This window comes from Pseudophryne corroboree, chromosome 5 (genome assembly GCF_028390025.1).
Source record: "Pseudophryne corroboree isolate aPseCor3 chromosome 5, aPseCor3.hap2, whole genome shotgun sequence".
NCBI classification, from domain to species: domain Eukaryota; kingdom Metazoa; phylum Chordata; class Amphibia; order Anura; family Myobatrachidae; genus Pseudophryne; species Pseudophryne corroboree.
In genome coordinates this window covers 295396444-295409743 of record NC_086448.1, presented here as the reverse complement: position 1 = coordinate 295409743, position 13300 = coordinate 295396444, and positions in this window count along the sequence as shown.

Below are 13300 nucleotides of genomic sequence, written 5' to 3'. Positions count from 1 at the left end.
CGCCTCTGAGTCAGCATACACCGCTGCTCTCAGTAATTGTACATTTTATAGGATTTTGTGAACAAGACAAACAGTTCATAAACTTTGAAAAATGTACAACGCCCAAAAGGTCTTATTTTAAAGATATCCTTATTTCTGGCGTGAAACACTACAGAAATAAATATAAATAAAAACAGATTACTGAAGCAAAATGATATATAATGAACACAAAATATTGCATTGCAGTTTGTGAAACTATCCAAGATTATTATTATCAATTTAGGACATTGGAGATCATTCCGACGTGTTCGTATGCAACGGTTCTTCGCTGTGGTGCAAACAGGTCTGGAATGCGCATGCACGTCGTGCGCACGTGCGTCGTTGCCCGGTGACAGGGGTTGCCGGGCAACAACGCTGGTTACGAAGAAAGCGGTCACAGAGCCGACGGCAAGAAGATTGACAGAAGGAAGACGTTCCGGGGCGTCACCTGTCCGTTGGCGGCCGTTTTCGGGGAGTGGTAAGGAAAACGCAGGTGTGTCCAGGAGAACAGAGGGCGGATGTCTGACGTCCATTCCGGCCCTATCATCGCTGAGATCGTCGCACTGGGTAAGTATGTCAAGGGCTGGTCTTCTTTTACACAAAACTTTTTTAGCATAGCAGTGCTGCACAAGCGATCGCAGCCCTGCTATGCTAAAATACACTCCCCCACAGGCGGAGATTAGTTGATCGCACCAGCAGCAAAAAGTTGCTTGGTGCGATCAACTCGGAATGAGGGCCATTGTTCAGGCGCGTTGAGGTTATAGATCACATTTTTGTTTTAGTCAATTTATACAAACAAACAAACAAACAAACAAACAAACTGCATGCCCACATTATGATGGGGTATTGTACCTCCCTCTGGGGGTATACCTTGGCCTGTGAAAGGCTAGGCTGCACCCAGCCCCCTTCTCTCCACCAAAGACACCCTTGCCCTGCCGTATGCACCAGAGCTAGATGCCTAACAGCTGTAATTAGCACGTACATGCAAGCACTAAAATAGAATAGTTGGGCTCTGTAACTACAAGTCTCAGCATGCCTTAAGTTGTGGAAAGGAACAAACAGGCTGGTACAGCCAGGAAGGGGTAGGAAGGGTATATAGGGTACTGGAAGAGAGAGGTCTGGGAGAGAAGGGAAAAGGGCTGGGGGTATGTTGCTGGCCAAAAGAGAGAAGTAATCTGCCAGTGAGAAGCTGTTAGTGAGTACAGAGACCTGTGCAGAAGTAGTCCCCAAGTGCCAAGCTGTGCAAAGCCGGATTTAGGGATGCCAGGCCCCTAGGCTGAAAAAATATCAGTCCTTCCAGACAACCGGATAAAGGGCAACGAGTGTTAACAAGTCCCATAAATAGGAATGCTATTCTTATATATGTCACTATACCACTATAAGCCAAAGTTGGAACTATAGCATATTTTACCTACTTTTAAAGTCCAGAGAGAAGACTCTGCTGGTCACTTTGGGGAGTGGGACCGAGTTGTCAAGTCACTGTTGTGGCAAATTGCTGCGATTTGCGGATTCATGGGTAGGGGCAGGCACTCAGGTAAAAATAGAACAGAAGTGAGGGTAGCGCAAATAGGTATTAGTAACTGTAAATTTACTGGATTTATTGTCACATTATCGTCAGTAGATAAACACATGAATATAAATATAAACAAAAGACCTCTTGGCTCCTAAAACATCAGTGTTCCTTCAAAACGTCTGCAGTACGGAATATGAGCTTAAAGATGAACCAATCCATATTAGGAATGATGTTAGATACCACCTAATCTCTTTCTGAAAAAAACTGGGTTGGAAGTTGATAAATCCAAAAAATGGGGAATTTAGATGTAGTTGAATCTCAATAGTTTCCCTTTTACCGGTATGATATCTGGGAAAGTTGGTTAGTACCTTAGTGTAATGGGCAGTCATCTGTTAGCTGGCCAGCCTTCATATAGTATTACCAATCCCTATTTCGTTGCCACAGGTAGCTTGTTTGCAGCCTTATATGCTCACCGGTCTAGCGTGAAGGTGGTTTCAGGTGAATTGAGGTCTCAAAAGGGCTCCCTTTTGAGACCTCAGTTCTCCTGAAACCACCTTCTCGCTAGACCGAGTTCATCTTTAAGCTCATATTCTGTACCGTAGACGGATTGAAGGAACACTGATGTTTCAGGAGCCAAGAGGTCTTTTGTTTATATTAATTTGTTATATCTAATGGTTATCTCCATAAAGATCTGAGGTTTTCTATACATATGTTTGTTTTTTAACATGTTTATCTACTGACGATAGAGTGACAATAAATCCAATAAATGTACATTGACTAATACCTATTTGCGCTCCGCTCACTTCTGTTCCATACTACATTACATCTGCATCTTATTAGCCAACTGTTAGGGTCTCCTGCCCTGTGCTGCCACGTCGTCATGGCAACCGGGAGACAAGTGCTAGCGGAGTAACCTGAGCGCAGCTGATACTCCGGTTCGGGTCTTTTTGCTGTGCAGTGGTTACAGGCTCTGTGCACGGCAGGGGATCCGGTGCTGGTTTTTGTGCTCACAGTCTGTGAGGTCTGAGTGGGGCGTGGACAGCGCCTGCTTTATAAGGCCTCTTCTCAGGTTAAGCAGATGCTGCTGAATCTTTGTTGGTTAGTCAGTTCCTGAAAGTTAGCCAGTACTGTGTAGCTTTGTATTTGTTGTTGCTTACTGCAAATAGGCCTGGGGATTTGGTACTACACTCTGCCAATCCAGACCTAGCAGTAAGACTGGAGTCAGTCGTTTAACCTGCTGGGGTTCTTTTGCTACTCTGTGAACTTAGCAGGTTTGCGGCTGTATTCTCAGACTGCCTGCCTAAATCCTGTCTCACTGTGCAAGGTGTTCAGGTGTGAGTTTAGTGGCAGTAAGCTGAACCAGTGCACTGCAAGTGATGATTAGGATTGTGGAGACTCTCCTTGTGTCTATCATTCCATCTCTGACCAAGGAGTTTACTGCCACACCCGTTGGTAACCCTTTAGGGTTTTGCTGTTGCCCTTAGCAACAGCATTTCGGGTTCTCTACGTATTAAAACACAACATCTTGCTTTTTTCATCTGAGCATTCCTAATAATAGGGAGACACCCAGTTTCTTAGCCTCTGGGCTTCTCTGTTCACTTTGTGTTTATTTTGTTACCCTATCACCTTCTGTGTACGTAATGTCATATTCCCCAGTCTGTCTGTGAGTTCATTTGTTTTGCATCACTATCCGTTCAGACACCAGTACATTCCTGCAGGCACTGGTGTGCATAACAGTTCAGACACCAGTACATTCCTGCAGGCACTGGTGTGCATAACATATTCAGCAGCCTAATACTCCTGTTGAAATTTTGTGGGAATATGGAGCATACCCCTCAAAATACGTTGCAACAGGTGGTCGATCAGGTGCAGGTCCTGACTCGACAATTTAATGATTTGTCCATTAAAATGCACACCTCCCAGGCCACTGGCGGAACTCCCGCAGCAGCAGCACCTTCAGGGGTTAAGGAGCCGAAAGTAAATCTCCCGGATCGTTTTTCTGGAGATCGCTCGCAGTTCTTTTGTTTCAAGGAGAGCTGCAAGCTGTACTTCTGGCTTAGGCCTCAGTCTTCAGGGTCGGAGATTCAGCGGGTGGGCATAGTGATTTCCTTGCTACAAGGAGACCCACAGGTCTGGGCATATGGGTTGCAGCCTGACTGTCCGTCGCTTAAAAGTGTTGATGCTTTTTTTACGGCACTGGGCATGTTGTATGATGACCCTGACAAGACGGCCTCAGCCGAGGCTCAGATTTCGATCCTTAAGCAAGGGCGAAGGCCAGTTGAGGTTTACTGTACGGAGTTTCGGAGGTTGGCCCATGATACCCAGTGGAATGACCCAGCCCTGAGACACCAGTACCGAAGAGGTCTTTCTAACCAGATAAAAGACCAACTGGTACAATATCCCTTGCCTGATAGTTTGAATCAGCTCATGCAGTTATCCATCCGGGTGGATAGGCGGCTGAGAGAGCGTAGGCTTGAAAGGGAGACCGAGGTTTCCTTCTTTCCCAAGGGAACCTCAGACTCTGAGGAATTTTCCGAGGAGCCTATGCAGATTGGGGCTACCCGCCTCTCCTCGCGTGAGAAGACGCGGAGGAGACAGCAGGGGTTGTGTTTGTACTGTGGGAATAAAGGTCATGTGGTAGTATCATGCCCAGAAAAGCCGGAAAACTTCAGGGCCTGAGGGTGATGGGAAATATCCTGTCAGGCCAGAAGTCAGAATTTCCCAAGAAGACTTTTATCATTCCGGTGACCTTGAAGATCCTCGGTCAAACTGTCAAGACTGAGGCCTTTGTGGACAGTGGGGCCGACGGGGTTTTTATGGACCGCCAATTCGCCCTGAAACACTCTGTTCCCTTAGTACCCTTGGCATCGGAAATTGAGATTTGTGGGTTAAACGGGGAACCATTATCCCAAGGTAAAATTACCTCTTGCACTAGCCAGATTTCTTTGTTTATTGGAGCCACACACTCTGAAAAATTGTCCTTTTATGTGACTGTCTGTACTTTTGCCCCATTGGTGTTGGGGTTACCCTGGTTAAGGGCCCACAATCCTCAATTTGACTGGGTCTCTGGGGAGATTCTTAGTTGGGGTACTGATTGTTTCAGGAGTTGCTTGAGCCTTCCAGTCAGGCTCTCGCAGCTAAGTTTGCCAGGATTGCCAGGGTGTTATGCAGATTTTGCGGATGTGTTCTCCAAAAAAGTTGCAGAGGTACTACCTCCCCATCGCCCCTATGATTGTGCCATTGATTTGTTGCCAAATGCTAAGCTTCCCAAGAGCAGGTTGTACTCCCTGTCACGTCCTGAGACTCAGGCTATGACAGAGTACATTCAGGAGAACTTGGCTAAGGGATTTATCAGACCTTCACAGTCTCCAGTTGGGTCGGGGTTCTTCTTCGTGGGTAAAAAGGACGGTTCGTTGCGACCCTGCATCGACTTCAGGGAATTGAACCGTATCACGATTAAAAACTCATACCCACTGCCTCTCATTTCGGTCTTGTTTGACCAGCTTCGTACTGCCACCATTTTTTCTAAGATTGACCTACGCGGGGCGTACAATCTAATCCGAATAAGAGAGGGGGATGAATGGAAGACTGCCTTTAATACCCACTCAGGGCATTATGAATATTTGGTGATGCCTTTTGGGCTCTGTAATGCCCCGGCAGTCTTCCAGGATTTCATGAACGATGTACTCAGGGAATATTTGGATAGATTCTTAGTTGTATACTTAGATGACATCCTAATCTTCTCCCATTCCCTGGAGGAACATCGGAAGCATGTACGCTTAGTCCTCCAGAAACTCAGAGACCACCGGCTTGGGGCGAAGCTGGAGAAGTGCGAATTTGAAGTTCAGCAAATCGCATTTATAGGATATATTATCTCCCCAGAAGGTTTCCAAATGGAGGGTTCCAAGGTACAGGCAGTCCTGGATTGGGTGCAGCCCACTAGTTTGAAGGCGCTTCAGCGTTTCCTGGGCTTTGCGATTTTTTATAGACGATTTATCGCTGGATTTTCGTCTATAGTGGCGCCCTTGGTGGCACTCACTAAGAAAGCGGCGGATGTTGCTCACTGGTCTTGTGAGGCTAAAGCGGCTTTTGCCCGTCTCAAAAGGGCATTTGTCTCGGCCAAGGTGCTGCGACACCCAGATCCAGAGCGTCCTTTTGTGGTGGAGGTGGATGCCTCTGAGATGGGTATTGGGGCAGTGCTCTCTCAGATGGGAGTGTCTGATAATCGCCTTCATCCCTGTGCTTACTTTTCCCGTAAATTTTCGCCTGCCGAGATGAATTATGACGTGGGTAACCGGGAATTGTTGGCTATTAAGGATGCACTCGAGGAGTGGAGACACTGGCTTGAGGGGGCTAAGTTTGTGGTCTCAATTCTCACCGACCATAAGAATCTGGCATATTTAGAGTCAGCGAAGCGTCTCAATGCCAGGCAGGCACGATGGGCTTTGTTTTTTGCTCGCTTTAATTTTTTGATAACATATCGCCCTGGGTCAAAAAACATCAAGGCTGATGCGCTCTCGCGGAGTTTTGCTCCAATCCAGGAGACCACCGAGGAGCCGTTGCCCATTGTGTCGCCATCATGTATTAAAGTGGGCATTACCCAGGACCTCTTGTCATTAGTCCTTAGAGCACAGGAGCAGGCTCCTCCAGACCTTCCGGTAGGTCTTTTGTTTGTGCCTCCTAGGTTAAGACAGCGAGTGTTCCTGGAATTCCATGCCAAGAAGTCGGCAGGTCACCCGGGTATTGCCAGAACTCGGGAGTTGCTATCTAGGGCGGTGTGGTGGCCCTCAGTGGCTAAGGATGTGGATCAGTGGGTTCGGGCATGTGACATCTGTGCCCGAAATAAGACTCCTAGAGGGGTTCCTGTTGGCCCATTACATCCACTCTCTATCCCATCTGAGCCATGGACCCACATTTCAATGGATTTTGTGGTGGACTTGCCCAAATCCTCGGGGATGACAGCCATCTGGGTTGTCGTTGACAGGTTTTCGAAGATGGCGCACTTCGTTCCACTGGTTGGGCTGCCATCGGCCAGACGCCTGTCTGAATTATTTATGCTGCATGTTGTGCGTCTCCACGGGTTGCCACTTGATGTGGTCTCTGACCGCGGATCCCAGTTTGTGGCCAAATTCTGGAGGGCATTTTGTTCCGATCTCCAGATTTCTGTCAGCTTGTCGTCAGGCTACAATCCGCAGTCTAATGGGCAGACTGAAAGGGTGAACCAGTCCTTGGAGCAGTTCCTCAGGTGTTATGTCTCCAAGTGTCAGACTGACTGGGTTGCTCATCTGTCCATGGCGGAGTTTGTCTATAACAACGCGGCTCACTCTGCTATAGGGATCTCTCCCTTCCTTTGTGTGTATGGGCATCATCCTAAAGCCAATTCTTTTGACCCCCTGGACTCCACGCCTGGTGGTTCCTCTGTGGTTTCTGTCCTTAGAGGTATTTGGAGGAAAGTGAAGAAAGCCCTTGTGTCTGTGTCATTAGTGACCAAAAGGGTTTTTGATAAGCGGAAAAGACCCTGCAGCTTCAAATTAGGAGACTTCGTCTGGTTGTCTACCAAGAATTTGAAGTTGAGACAGCCATCTCATAAGTTAGGCCCCCGGTTCATCGGCCCTTATAAGATCACCAGGGTAATCAATCCGGTGGCATTTCAGTTAGACCTGCCCCGTTCTTTGGGTATCAATAAAACATTTCATTGTTCCCTTTTAAAACGGGCGATTAGTAATCCTTCTTCCAGTGGAAGACCTTCTCCTCTTCTGATACGTGGCCAGAAGGAGTTTGTTGTTGAAAGGATTCTTGACTCCAAGATGGTTCGGCTGTCATTTTTGGTGCACTGGAAGGGGTATGGCCCGGAGGAGCGGTCGTGGGTGCGCAGTTGTGATCTTCATGCCCCCAGACTTATACGCTCTTTCTTCTCGCAGTTCCCCGATAAACCCGGTGGTAGGGGTTCTTTGACCCCCTCGTCAGAGGGGGGGTACTGTTAGGGTCTCCTGCCCTGTGCTGCCACGTCGTCATGGCAACCAGGAGACAAGTGCTAGCGGAGTAACCTGAGCGCAGCTGATACTCCGGTTCGGGTCTTTTGCTGTGCAGTGGTTACAAGCTCTGTGCACGGCAGGGGATCCGGTGCTGGTTTTTGTGCTCACAGTCTATGAGGTCTGAGTGGGGCGTGGACAGCACCTGCTTTATAAGGCCTCTTCTCAGGTTAAGCAGATGCTGCTGAATCTTTGTTGGTTAGTCAGTTCCTGAAAGTTAGCCAGTACTGTGTAGCTTTGTATTTGTTGTTGCTTACTGCAAATAGGCCTGGGGATTTGGTACTACACTCTGCCAATCCAGACCTAGCAGTAAGACTGGAGTCAGTCGTTTAACCTGCTGGGGTTCTTTTGCTACTCTGTGAACTTAGCAGGTTTGCGGCTGTATTCTCAGACTGCCTGCCTAAATCCTGTCTCACTGTGCAAGGTGTTCAGGTGTGAGTTTAGTGGCAGTAAGCTGAACCAGTGCACTGCAAGTGATGATTAGGATTGTGGAGACTCTCCTTGTGTCTATCATTCCATCTCTGACCAAGGAGTTTACTGCCACACCCGTTGGTAACCCTTTAGGGTTTTGCTGTTGCCCTTAGCAACAGCATTTCGGGTTCTCTACGTATTAAAACACAACATCTTGCTTTTTTCATCTGAGCATTCCTAATAATAGGGAGACACCCAGTTTCTTAGCCTCTGGGCTTCTCTGTTCACTTTGTGTTTATTTTGTTACCCTATCACCTTCTGTGTACGTAATGTCATATTCCCCAGTCTGTCTGTGAGTTCATTTGTTTTGCATCCCTATCCGTTCAGACACCAGTACATTCCTGCAGGCACTGGTGTGCATAACAGTTCAGACACCAGTACATTCCTGCAGGCACTGGTGTGCATAACACCAACCCTCTGTAACCGCATAGGAACACCCAACACATTTCTGATACACTTCTTTATGCATGCATCTGAATCTGTACTGCAACTCTGGACGAACACCATCAGGATGCATGCATGGTGCACCTAAGAAACATATGCATTGCATAAGAAAAAAATAAAATAGAATGGACTCCTACAGAGAACAATAAAACACACTGGCACCACAGGAACAAAAACAAACAAAACAACCCCCAACAGGAAAAAAAACACTTTGGTCCCCACAGAAAACAAACACATTGGCCCCCATAGAAAGCAATAACACACATTGACACCCACAAAAAAACAAAACACATTGGCCTCAATAGGAAAAAAGATGCATCAAGTATACAGGAAGGGCATCACCCACTAAGTGTTTACTGTATGTACTGGAGATCAGAGGGAGGGGGGTGCGAGGGCATTGTATATCTCAGGGCCTGGATGATTTATGTCCCTTGGGCTGGGGGTGGGGCACATACTGTATTGTTCCTTGGGGTGGGGAAATGGTGGGTAGTTTAGGTACCTGGGGCTAGGGTGGGTAGTGTTCCAGAGGCAGGAGGGGGATTAGTGTGGGTAGTGCTAGGTGCTAGTGGTTGTATTGTATGTCTCAGGAGTCAAGGGGTACGGTAGGGAATTTCTGTCACTGAGGCCGAGAGGAGGGTGGGGCGGAAAATTTCTGTCTCTGAGGCGAGATGGGGGGGGGGGGGAGGGTGTACGTCTAAGGGTCCATGGTTCTGTCTCTGAGGCGAGATGGGGGGGGGGTACGTCTAAGGGTCCATGGGATAGGGTGGGAAGTGTTTGCCCTTGGGAATGGGGGATAGTCTAGGTCTATGTGGCTGGGGGAGGAGGGGGGGGTGAGGAGGCTTGCCATTTTCTTGTTCTTGCTGCTGGTTTGAGTAGTTACGATAATAAAACAGCAGCAGAGGAGAAGGCACGGTAAAGATTACAGGCTGAGATGAGTGACAGCATTGGCAGCAGCAACAAGAGCTCGACTTCCCTGGTCCCAGCCTCAGGAATCCCATCCCCCTTTGCACACAGCCCATTTACAGCACCTTGTAAATGGGCTTGTATCCAACATGCTGCTGCTGTTGGGATACAGTACCTTGTATCCAACATGCTGCTGCTCCTGGCTAACGGCACCTAGACGTGTCCACTACATGTAGCAGATGACAGCTTCTGGTTTGCATTCAACAGTGGAACACAATCCTGGAAGCGTGGCAGCCGGCACTGGCAAACATTGAATTGGGCACAGCGGGCAAGCTGTGTCAGCCGGCCCGGCAGACAGTGCCAACTGGCCCAGCAGATGGATGCATGGGACCTGCACCAGCAGGAACTTACCCGTGGCCCGATCCACAAATGCCCTTATATGGTGTAGACCTCAAGACTGCAGCCTAGTCAGCCTACGCTTAAATCTGGCCCTTAGCTGTGTCAAGGAATCAGTCAGCAGCCTGCCTCTGGTACTCAGCAATGAAGCCCGGTGAACTGGTCAACATCCTGAAATATAATGTCCTGTTTCAGTGTCCAAAGTAGTTAACTACAACTATTTTGAAGGATTTCATGTGATCCAGCCTACACAGACAATGAGTAACCTCTGGCGCTATTTCCAACCAGTCCTTACTCATATTCCAACGATGCTGTGCCATCAATGACTCATGTGACAAGGAAATAAAGTACTAAGGGGAGAATTTTCAAAGGTTGGAGATAGATTCAGTGCGTACTTGCACCAACTAAGTCCCTGGTGCTAAATAGCTGCATGAAAACAGGTGTATTTATGTGTATGTACAACTCTGTATAGCCTGTAATTCCATTGGCACGCCCACTTAAGACTTCATCTACCTGAGAACCCCACGTTACAGCCCAATTATGCAACCTAGAATCAGGGGTGGCGCTGCAGCAGCCCTCAGTTATACTGTACATTCAGGGCCAACTCTACCATTAGGCAGCTTTAGGCAGTTGCCTAGGGTGCTGGGATCTGATGGGCACTACTGAATGCCCATCATATTATTAAGAATGTCTTATAGAGGCATCTTTCAGTTTTCAGGGCAGATGGTGGCTGTGGAATCTATAAGATGCAGCGTCTGCACTGAGGAGCTGGGAAGTGGGTATTGGTGTTGGTGAGGGGCAGTGGGATGAAGAATTGCCTAGGGTGCTGAGAAACCTTGCACCGGCCCTGCACACAGTACAGCGGGGTTCGGTATGATTTGCCGGCTGTCCGGATACCGGTAGTCAGGAGACCGACACCGGAATCCCGGTAACCGGAATGCCGGCAACGAGTACCTTCGTGGGCTCGCTGTGCTTGCCACACTGTTATATTCCCCCTCGGGTGGTCGCGTGGACCACTACCCGAATGGGATTTTCGGTCTTCACCAGGATTTCACCGGGTGACAGGATTCCGGATTAGGTATCCTGAATGCTGGGATTCCGACAGCCGGTATTTTAACCCCAGCACGTATTGCGGACCCAGGAGTAACAGCAATTCCTAGTTTCCTGTCTTCTATTTCTCTTTTTTAAACATGATTAACTTAGCAAAACCACAACACACATACAGTACAGTAGATAGGTGTTGCAACAAGAACATGAACAAACATCATTTAATAAAAAATGTAAGCAACTTTATTTTTTATATTTTTCAAAATGTATGTCAATGTAAAAGCAGCTGTTCCCACAGCAGCATTAGGAGCCTAGGGAGGTGATCTTGTGGATTTTCAGGCCCTCAACTCCATTTATCTCACAATGTGAAAAAGATGGTAAGCAAATACAAGATGCAGTAAATAAATGCAACCTATTAGTAGAGGCTGTCTTAGATTGTACTATGCATATTGCAACTGAATACATGATGTGTCATTAGCAATCTCTGTATCTGCGTTACAGCCACCATTACAAGCTATTTTGACAACTTTGCAAATCCTCGAAGTCCATTTACCACTATTAGTCACAAAATATAATAACTATAGACCCTACACACTAATATGAGAACAATATAGCTGAAGTGACTGCCACACCTAGGGGTCATTCTGAGTTGATCGCTAGTGAAAAATGTTTGCAGCGCAGCAATTAAGTGAAAAAGCGGCACTTCTGCGCATGCATATGTGACGCAGTGCGCACGCGCGACGTACTTTCACAACAGGCGATGTATTTTTACACAAGGTCTAGCGACGCTTTTCAGTCGCAATGGCAGCCGCAGAGTGATTGACAGGAAAGGGGCGTTTCTGGGTGTCAACTGACCGTTTTCAGGGAGTGTTCCAAAAAACGCAGGCGTGCCAGGAAAAACGCAAGCGTGGCTGGCCAAAAGCAGGGCGTGTTTGTGACGTCAAATCCGGAACTGAATGGTCTGAAGTGATCGCAAGTAGGTCTGGAGCTACTCTAAAACTGCACAATTTTTTTTTGTAGCCGCTCTGCGATCCTTTCATTCGCACTTCTGCTAAGCTAAGATACACTCCCAGAGGGCGGCGGCTTAGCGTTTGCACGGCTGCTAAAAACAGCTTGCGAGCGATCAACTCGGAATGACCACCCTTGTACCAGTGATCCCACACATGGGAAATATTGGACTGTAGCATGAAGGGCCCATGGGGATAATTATCAGTAGTAGGCCTCATAATACTGCAGCATTTGCTACTGCTAAGTTGGTGAATGGAGTGTATTCAGCCTAAAGATGGAGCATGAGGCTAATGTTTAATAACTTTGCTGAAGTTGGGGTTTTACCCATATACTGTAGGAATGAGGAGAAAGACAAGTTCCAATCTTGTGCCTATTATCGTCAGCACATAAATGGCACACAGTGCACAGCAATCAGCAATAACCAATTAGGACACATCAATACCTTGGATATTATATGAGTCTGTTAGCAAAGATTTGACAGAGCTTCAAGATGGGGACATTCTTTCTTCCTGAAAGACCAATTTCAGATTGGACTGTTGCGTCTTTTAAAAGCCACAATGAATCTCACTATGTGAGTAAGGGAAAGGTCAGTTCTAGACTCAGTAGAGCCCAGGTTGAAAAGTTCCTTTGGCACCCCCTTTAAAAAAAAAATATGTACTGTTTTTTGTGTGTACAAAATAAAATACAAGTAACAATGTAATAAAAATATGCCAAACCTATATGGTTGTTTCTCTGCAGCAGCCTGCCTCTGGTACTCAGCAATGAAGCCCGGTGAACTGGTCAACATCCTGAAATATAATGTCCTGTTTCAGTGTCCAAAGTAGTTAACTACAACTATTTTGAAGGATTTCATGTGATCCAGCCTACACAGACAATGAGTAACCTCTGGCGCTATTTCCAACCAGTCCTTACTCATATTCCAACGATGCTGTGCCATCAGTGACTCATGTGACAAGGAAATAAAGTACTAAGGGGAGAATTTTCAAAGGTTGGAGATAGATTCAGTGCGTACTTGCACCAACTAAGTCCCTGGTGCTAAATAGCTGCATGAAAACAGGTGTATTTATGTGTATGTACAACTCTGTATAGCCTGTAATTCCATTGGCACGCCCACTTAAGACTTCATCTACCTGAGAACCCCACGTTACAGCCCAATTATGCAACCTAGAATCAGGGGTGGCGCTGCAGCAGCCCTCAGTTATACTGTACATTCAGGGCCAACTCTACCATTAGGCAGCTTTAGGCAGTTGCCCAGGGTGCTGGGATCTGATGGGCACCACTGAATGCCCATCATATTATTAAGAATGTCTTATAGAGGCATCTTTCAGTTTTCAGGGCAGACGGTGGCTGTGGAATCTATAAGATGCAGCGTCTGCACTGAGGAGCTGGGAAGTGGGTATTGGTGTTGGTGAGGGGCAGTGGGATGAAGAATTGTCTAGGGTGCTGAGAAACTTTGCACCGGCCCTGC